The sequence below is a fragment of the Panthera uncia genome, assembly GCF_023721935.1.
Source record: "Panthera uncia isolate 11264 chromosome C1 unlocalized genomic scaffold, Puncia_PCG_1.0 HiC_scaffold_4, whole genome shotgun sequence".
NCBI lineage: Eukaryota > Metazoa > Chordata > Mammalia > Carnivora > Felidae > Panthera > Panthera uncia.
In genome coordinates this window covers 19,557,387-19,566,377 of record NW_026057585.1, presented here as the reverse complement: position 1 = coordinate 19,566,377, position 8,991 = coordinate 19,557,387, and the positions used below count along the sequence as shown (strand labels likewise).

The following is an 8,991-nucleotide window of genomic DNA, read 5'->3' as shown; positions in this document are numbered from 1 at the left end:
AAACACATGAGATCAACAACTGACAGAAAAACACTTTCAGAATCTGGAAAAACAAAAGTAACTGCTCCAGACTGTCAGCTCTTACCGTTCTTGATGTGCATAAGGCTTACTTATTTCCCTTTGCTCTAACATACTCAGACTCCAAGTGCCTGAACATAATGTGGAGAGTTAAAATAGGAGTGCCTCAATTCCCAAAGTGCCTTACATCTGTCAGTTTAAGAGGAAACCATGGTATTGCTTTAATGTGTGTGTGTGTGTGTGTATGCGCCTGCACACACTTTTATTAAACATATGCTTCCAGCCACATTCCACTTGGCAATATCACAAGTACATAATAGCTACAAGCTGTAAAGAAAAAAATAAAAGAGAACTTAACCAGTGTTTTTAAAAATAAGATAAATACGACCTCCCCAGCTACTTTAAGCATTCATTTACACATTCTTTGAGTGTGCACACTAGCTTTTCTTCTGTCTCCAAGTCTCTATTTATTCACTCCTGCCCAAAGATGAATATTGCAATTGTACATGGTGCAAACATTGGAAATCTGTGTTTACGTTTGTGTTTCCAACTGAATATGCTAATGGTGTTTAATCAGCAGTGATGTTGCTTTATATCAATGTTTTGTGCCACGTACAGCCTCAGTGATAATGTTGTGATAACCAAAATTTTCCCCACATCAAAACTTGGAGACCATCCCAGTTTTTTTTGAACAGCCATTTGATTTCAAAATGTGATGAAATCCTTTAATCGTCTTCAGGATTATTTCTGTGTTTTCAGGAAGCATTCAATATCCCCTTAGTTTCAGTAAGGGGTGGAGGTGGGGCTTGAAACAGATTTGCCCTTGCAGCAGTTCAGAGATTTTGGTATTCCAAACAAGCTCACCAGCTGTCTCAGAGGACCTGCAGGAGGAGGCTCCAAGGTTGGTGATGCCGTAGAAGGAAATGGCTGCAGGCTACTTGGAGTGCGATTTGGGATACTCTGTGGTGAAATCCAGCAGCACACTGGCCAGAAAAACAAGAATCCAGGGGCAGTTGAGTGCGATGGAGGTGGGAAATGACAAGCTTTTAGTCACGAATTTACAGAACATATTTCTAATCCTCTAATAATCTAGCTAAGGCATGAGAGGGCCTGCACAAGATTTGATGAGTGTCTGACCCTAGGCAAAGAGCTACTCTGAAGATAAAGTATGTACTCTTTTTTTTTTTTTTGGCAAATATATTCCCTTATTCAATCTGGGCCACAAAGACAGAAGGTACACAGAGTTTTTTTCTTTTGTATCCTAATGCAAACCAAAAGAACAACAGCAAATTATTTAAGGTCTATCAGTAAATGCAGTAAAGGGTCATACTCTTGAGTCTTAAGACACACACATATCCCTCTCCTCTCCTCTCAAAAAAAAAAAAAAAAAAAGGAAGAATAGAAACCCCAAACCCCAAACTTTCTTTTATAGAGTAGAAGTATTTCTTATTCTTTGTGTATGTTCAAAGTTGGGACTGCTTTTTTTTTCCCCCCCTCAGTGAGTCTGTGAGAACCCTGCTGGGCTTTTGTTAACAGAAACATGACATACCTTTTAAGGAATACTGTCATCTGGAAAACAACCCACCCTTTGCATTTTAACCTTGTTAAATTGTATCCAGATTCTCTTTAGTGCTGCTTCTCTCACAGGACATAAAACATTTTGGTTCTTAAACACTTATGAGAGGTACACTGCTTGAGATGTACAGATAGCTTTCATTAGCACTAATGGGAGCTATGCTTCTGCAGGAGAGAATAGAGCCCGAAGATTTTAAATTATGCTTGATGCAGATCTTCCAAATGGAATAAATTACGAGGGATGCTTAGGGGGAAAAGGTCTAAATATCCCCTAAAGCCATAGTTTAATAGCAAAGCAATACTTCTGAGTAACGGAAGTGAAGTCAACAGTAATGGCTTTGCGCCTATCACCATGCTAAGTAGCTGATATTGACTCTTGAAAATTCTTTATTGGATTAGTACTGCACTTGAATTCCATTATTTTCCAAAGGACCTGAGAGATAGTTGTCTGTCTTGAATAGTCCACTAAAATGGATTCAGTTCAGTGCAGTTTTCAAGGCCATTTATCTTAAAATCAGTAAGTTTCCAATTGGCGAGCATAATACCAAGATCTTTATTTTTGTTTCTTAATGACCCATTCTGAAAATAGTGCTCCCTGAATCTTTCTTTTTGGGGCATATCTTTTATTTTGTTTTTTAAAAAATGTCTACATTTCATTTTTCTTTGAGAACTATTGCCCACATCCCTGAAATCATTGGAATTGTTTCCTATATTGTTCATTTTGTGCCATATCTCCTGTCTTCTTATTTTAAAATTTGTCACATTTTCTTTTATTTGAGACTTTTTGTTTTGTGAATTATTACCTCCCTCCCACTCCCAAAATAACTGAAAAATTGGAGTTTTTTTTGTTTTTTTTAAATTTTATTTTTATTTACTTTTTTTCAATATATGAAGTTTATTGTCAAATTGGTTTCCATACAACACCCAGTGCTCATCCAAAAAGGTGCCCTCCTCAATACCCATCACCCACCCTCCCCTCCCTCCCACCCCTCATCAACCCTCAGTTTGTTCTCAGTTTTTAACAGTCTCTTATGCTTTGGCTCTCTCCCACTCTAACCTCTTTTTTTTTTTTTTTTCCTTCCCCTCCCCCATGGGTTTCTGTTAAGTTTCTCAGGATCCACATAAGAGTGAAAACATATGGTATCTGTCTTTCTCTGTATGACTTATTTCACTTAGCATCATACTCTCCAGTTCCATCCACGTTTCCACAAAGGGCCATATTTCATTCTTTCTCATTTCCATGTAGTACTCCATTGTGTATATAAACCACAATTTCTTTATCCATTCATCAGTGGATGGACATTTAGGCTCTTTCCATAATTTGGCTATTGTTGAGAGTGCTGCTATAAACATTGGGGTACAAGTGCCCCTATGCATCAGTACTCCTGTATCCCTTGGGTAAATTCCTAGCAGTGCTATTGCTGGGTCATAGGGTAGGTCTATTTTTAATTTTCTGAGGAACCTCCACACTGTTTTCCAGAGTGGCTGCACCAATTTGCATTCCCACCAACAGTGCAAGAGGGTTCCCGTTTCTCCACATCCTCTCCAGCGTCTATAGTCTCCTGATTTGTTCATTTTGGCCACTCTGACTGGCATGAGGTGATATCTGAGTGTGGTTTTGATTTGTATTTCCCTGATGAGGAGCGACGTTGAGCATCTTTTCATGTGCCTGTTGGCCATCTGGATGTCTTCTTTAGAGAAGTGTCTATTCATGTTTTTTGCCCATTTCTTCACTGGGTTATTTGTTTTTCGGGTGTGGAGTTTGGTGAGCTCTTTATAGATTTTGGATACTAGCCCTTTGTCCGATATGTCATTTGCAAATATCTTTTCCTATTCCGTTGGTTGCCTTTTAGTTTTGTTGGTTGTTTCCTTTGCTGTGCAGAAGCTTTTTATCTTCATAAGGTCCCAGTAGTTCATTTTTGCTTTTAATTCCCTTGCCTTTGGGGATGTGTCAAGTAAGAAATTGCTATGACTGAGGTCAGAGAGGTCTTTTCCTGCTTTCTCCTCTAGGGTTTTGATGGTTTCCTGTCTCACATTCAGGTCCTTTATCCATTTTGAGTTTATTTTTGTGAATAGTGTGAGAAAGTGGTCTAGTTTCAACCTTCTGCATGTTGCCGTCCAGTTCTCCCAGCACCATTTGTTAAAGAGACTGTCTTTTTTCCATTGGATGTTCTTTTCTGCTTTGTCAAAGATGAGTTGGCCATACGTTTGTGGGTCTAGTTCTGGGTTTCTATTCTATTCCATTGGTCTATGTGTCTGTTTTTGTGCCAATACCATGCTGTCTTGATGATGACAGCTTTGTAGTAGGGGCTAAAGTCTGGGATTGTGATGCCTCCTGCTTTGGTCTTCTTCTTCAAAATTACTTTGGCTATTCGGGGCCTTTTGTGGTTCCATATGAATTTTAGGATTGCTTGTTCTAGTTTCGAGAAGAATGCTGGTGCAATTTTGATTGGGATTGCATTGAATGTGTAGATAGCTTTGGGTAGTATTGACATTTTGACAATATTTATTCTTCCAATTCATGAGCATGGAATGTTTTTCCATTTCTTTATATGTTCTTCAATTTCCTTCATAAGCTTTCTATAGTTTTCAGCATACAAATCTTTTACATCTTTGGTTAGATTTATTCCTAGGTATTTTATGCTTCTTGGTGCAATTGTGAATGGGATCAGTTTCTTTATTTGTCTTTCTTTTGCTTCATTATTAGTGTATAAGAATGCAACTAATTTCTGTACATTGATTTTGTATCCTGCAACTTTGCTAAATTCATGCATCAGTTCTAGCAGACTTCTGGTGGAGTCTATCGGATTTTCCATGTATAATATCATGTCATCTGCAAAAAGCGAAAGCTTGACTTCATCTTTGCCAATTTTGATGCCTTTGATTTCCTTTTGTTGTCTGATTGCTGATGCTAGAACTTCCAACACTATGTTAAACAACAGTGGGGAGAGTGGGCCTTCCTGTCGTGTTCCTGATCTCAGGGAAAAAGCTCTCAGTTTTTCCCCATTGAGGATGATGTTAGCTGTGGGCTTTTCATAAATGGCTTTTATGATCTTTAAGTATGTTCCTTGGAGGAGTTTTTTTCTATGACCCAAAGAGTCATTTCCTTTATTTCATTTCCTGTGACAGCACTGTCTTCACTTGAAAATTTTCTTTTGTCTTCCAGGGGAAATCAAGCATTATTTTAAATCAGTATTGATGACTTTTATGGGTAGGAAAAGGGTAGGGCATAGGGGTAGTGAGAGGAAGACAAGATACCATGCACCAGGAGAAGACGAGGTGACCGACAAAAGACCAAATTGGCTGGTGAATTCATTGTGATTCACATCACCTCTGAGATGTTCAGTATCCCAGCATTCACAGGACTCACATAAGTAATGCCAATCAAACTTAAAAAGACTGAAGTAGAGAACCCAGATAGACAAGTCATGAATATACAACAGGAGATACTATTTTCTAGAGTGGGATGGTGGTGCCTGCTCTTCAGGACACTTCTTTCACCTCTGGAATCAATGTAACCAGAAGCCAAACGAATAACCAGAAAGTTGTTCAGTAAGCATGAAATCAGCATAGAGGAAGAGGAAATAAAGGAAAATGAAGGATAATTCATCCAAGTCAGTTGATGCCCAGTGAATCATACCTTCTCTACAACAGGGTAATCTATGTGAGGGGTTCACATGCTCTGTATTCCTGATCACTCTCCCCAGGGTAGTCTGGAAACTACTACCAATCTCGGGGATGTTGGTTTCTATTTTTTTCTTCCATCTGACCATCTTCCTGTGGTTTATTCAGTCTTTCTTCTTTTTTTAAATACTCAGTCTTTCTTTAGACATGGTACAAATTCAATTGCAATGGCTCTTGCTTGTCAAATTACAGTTACTTTGATTTCACTTTTGAGCTTTTCTAAATTATTTTTTAAACATTTATTTATTTATTTTTGAGAGAGAGAGAGAGAGAGAGAGAGGGAGAGAAGAGGGTGGAGGGGCAGAGAGAGAGAGAGAGAGAGAATCCCAAGCAGGCTCTGCACTGTCAACACAGAGTCTGACAGGGGGCTCGAACTTACAAGCTGTGAGATCATGACCTGAGCTGAAATCAAGAGTCAGACACTTAACCAACTGAGCCACCCAGGAACCCCTAAATTTTTGAGATTAGTTAAAATCTATAGTGAGTGCAACCATCATATGTGCATTTTTCTAGTTCAGAGGCATATTCATTTTCTTCAGTTTTAAGTTCACGGAAAGAGAATGCCTCTCTGTTAATCACTGTATACTGCCACACATCTGCATTATGATACTCTAATAATTTTTTTGAGTGCCTATGATGGACTGGATACTCTGCTGGTGTTCTATGAAGTTCTAAAAGCAGTCTATTTTTATAGGTTAGGAAACCGTGGGTCACAAGAGGCTAAGAAACTTTCCCCCAAACCTTATAGGTATGCAAGAGTGAGAGTTGGGATTCACAGCCAGTTCTTTCTGGCTCTTTTCACTGTGTCCCTCAGCCTCCCATACTTTGTTTTTGATGTTTTGTTTGAAATTACTAAAATGGAAAATGGCATGAAAGGTGGAAGAAGATACTGCTTTACTGTTTTCTTTTTAGTTCTTTTTTGGGAAACCAATGTCATCTATTCCCTGAGCCTTACATTTATTTTAATTGTGTCTAGGATTTGGTTAGTATCCATGTCTGCAATCAAAGAAAACGCAATGGAAAAATTCTGAAAAGATGAGGATGCAAGTTGCATATTTCCAGGTGAAGTAGGCCAATCTGGAAAGGCTACAAGCCAAATGATTCCAACTATATAACATTCTCGAAAAAGCAAAATTATGGAGACAGAAAATGATCAGCGGTTGCCAGGGGCAAGTGGGGGAGGAAGGGGTGAACAGGCAGGTAATTTTTAGGGCAGTGAAACTGCTCTGTATGATAATATCATGGTAGATTCATGTCATTATGAATTTGTCAAAATCTATAAAATGTACAATACCAAGAGTAAGCTCTAATGCAAACTACAGACTTCGGATGATAATGATGTAACAATACAGGTTCATAAATTGTGACAAATGTACCATTCTGGTGGGGATGTTGATAAAGGGTGAGGTTCTGCATATATAGGGACAGGAGGTATATGGGAACTCTCTGTACCTTCTGCTCAATTTTGCTGTGAACCCAAAACTGCTCTAAAAATAGAAGTTATTTTTAAAAAGTGCAGTGGAAAGTAGCAAGAGGAAGTGGGTGTTCTTTGGAAATGTTGCCTGCTCCCTCTTTAAGTAGATGTAGCACATTCAGTTACACAATCACTTCTCTACCCTCATGAGCTTCCTTTCTCTTCTTTCACTCACCCATCCTCATCCATTTTCCTCACAAAACCTTCAGCAGAGAGTAAAGCATCTTTGTGTGCGTTTGTGTGTTGATCTGCGGTTGTGGAAAGGAAGGGAAATATGATTAGTGTTTGGTCTGAATAAAGAAAGAATCGTTCTGGTTTCTCCCCTCTCTCCACGTCAAGGTTGCCTTGGTAGAATTGGAGATCGTGAGGATGAATTGGAGGGGCTAGTAGCATAAAAATAAAATTCTTGAAATAACTGTGAAGAGCTACTTTCTTGTCACCTGGTATTTTTCTATCTCATAGTATCTGTTATATTTCATAAGCATTAATCATCAAAAAATACAACTCCTAGGAAGGTTTTTTTTTAATCCCCCAAATAACTCAGTCCTAGAATTTAAAGGCTCTATGTGACATTTTATATGTCAAAGATTGCAGCTTCAAAAATCCATCAAATCAGACAGCTCACACTGTTACTGGAAAGGAACATTCGAATATGTGAGCAAGCTTAATGGCCTCTGCTGCCTTTTAAGAATATAAATGGACAATTCTTCACATGCACAGTGCTAAAATTAAATTAGCAGCATGGGATGGCAAATGGGAAAATAATGACATGAAACACCCAGGGTGCCTGCTACTTGCTCAGTGGGGAGGTGAAGACTCCATAGGAGGCAGAAAGAAAAAAAAAATAGGCTGGGCCATCTAGAGCATGTTCTATGGTTGGCATGGGCGAGGCAGTTGGGCAGCACTGACAGCTGGCCTGCAAGTTGAAGAGGATGGGAGAGTAGGAGGAACAGGCAGGCTTGACTTCAAGCTGTTTTGTGTGCATATGGCCACAAGCTGGCTCCCTGTCAATCTACTGCCCACACCCTCCTCTCTTCATCCTGAGAAAGTATCCATTTTGGAATGTAGTCTGTCAGCCAAAGCCACTGGACATTAAGTAGTTGATCTGCTCAGAGAGAATTTGTTCCAACTATAGAAAAAAAAAAAAGGCAAAGGATATAGTGCTCTGGCGGTTTTTCCTTTATTGAGATACTATATTTCAGTCTTGTAATAAAACTGACCTCTTAGGTCAAGGCTGGTGAGGGACATTCCAGGATAGACAAGGATGGATTTCAGGAGAGACCTAGAATTTAAATCCATTTTAAATCTGAATTTAAATCTACCCAATCCATTTTAAACTAATTGTTTGCTGCTATTTTGTTAAAGATTATTTCTGAAAGTTATTGAGGAACACTGGGAATCACTAGGAATTCTATCTATCTCTGTGATACTATTTTAACTATGCATAGAATAGTTTCTTAACACTTTAAAAAGAATAGTTGAAGAAGTAAAAAAAAAAAATAATTGTTCAAATGGGATTTAACTAAACAGCTACAGACATCTGTACTCCATGAGAAGTATTAGAAAATTTTGTGCACGTGTGTATATGCATGTGTAAGTATGTGTGTGTATTTGTTTTTGGTGGAATGATTGAAAAAGAAGCATGCCAAATAAATATGGTATTTATGTTGGTGACCTGTTTTTTTTTTTTAATTTTAAATTCCAATATAGTTAACATACAGTGTTATATTAGTTTCTGGTGGACTGTTTGTTGAAAGGATAATGGCTGTGCACATGTTTGGTAGAAGGCTGTCAACATTTTTACTTGTGGTAATAAGACCACAGATTTGTACATTTTAAAAACATGGCTTTTATCATTTTCTCAGGATCCACATGAAGGAAAAAATTGGGATCATTCACCAGTCATAAGCCAAGTGACTATTCATCTCAGTTCTGAATATATCGGTTTTACAAATTCTCTTTTACACAGGAATGCTACCCAAGAGCAACCCTAACTTTTCCCCGCCACACACTTCCAGAAATTCTTTTGAGATCCATAGAAAAGGGCCTTCTATATTTACAAATAAACAAATTTACAATATATATTGGAGAAACAATTCAAGCATATATTTTGAAAATAGGGGGAATAACAGTAAGCAAAGGTAAATTATGAATCTAACTGGAAATAGATATATATTTTAAAACCAGAGGATCACACTAAACAGGTACATTTGGTAAGAGAGGGCATGACAATATCAGAA

At 38.2% G+C, this 8,991-nt stretch overlaps 1 non-coding gene across 1 annotated transcript; it reads right to left on the bottom strand.

Annotated features, from left to right (window-relative positions):
* Nucleotides 1-1,211: 1,211 nt before the first annotated feature.
* Nucleotides 1,212-1,335, bottom strand: LOC125913835 (small nucleolar RNA SNORA31). The gene has a single exon (XR_007455126.1). It is a non-coding gene; the product is annotated as a small nucleolar RNA SNORA31 (small nucleolar RNA).
* Between the last annotated feature and the right edge of the window lie 7,656 nt (nucleotides 1,336-8,991).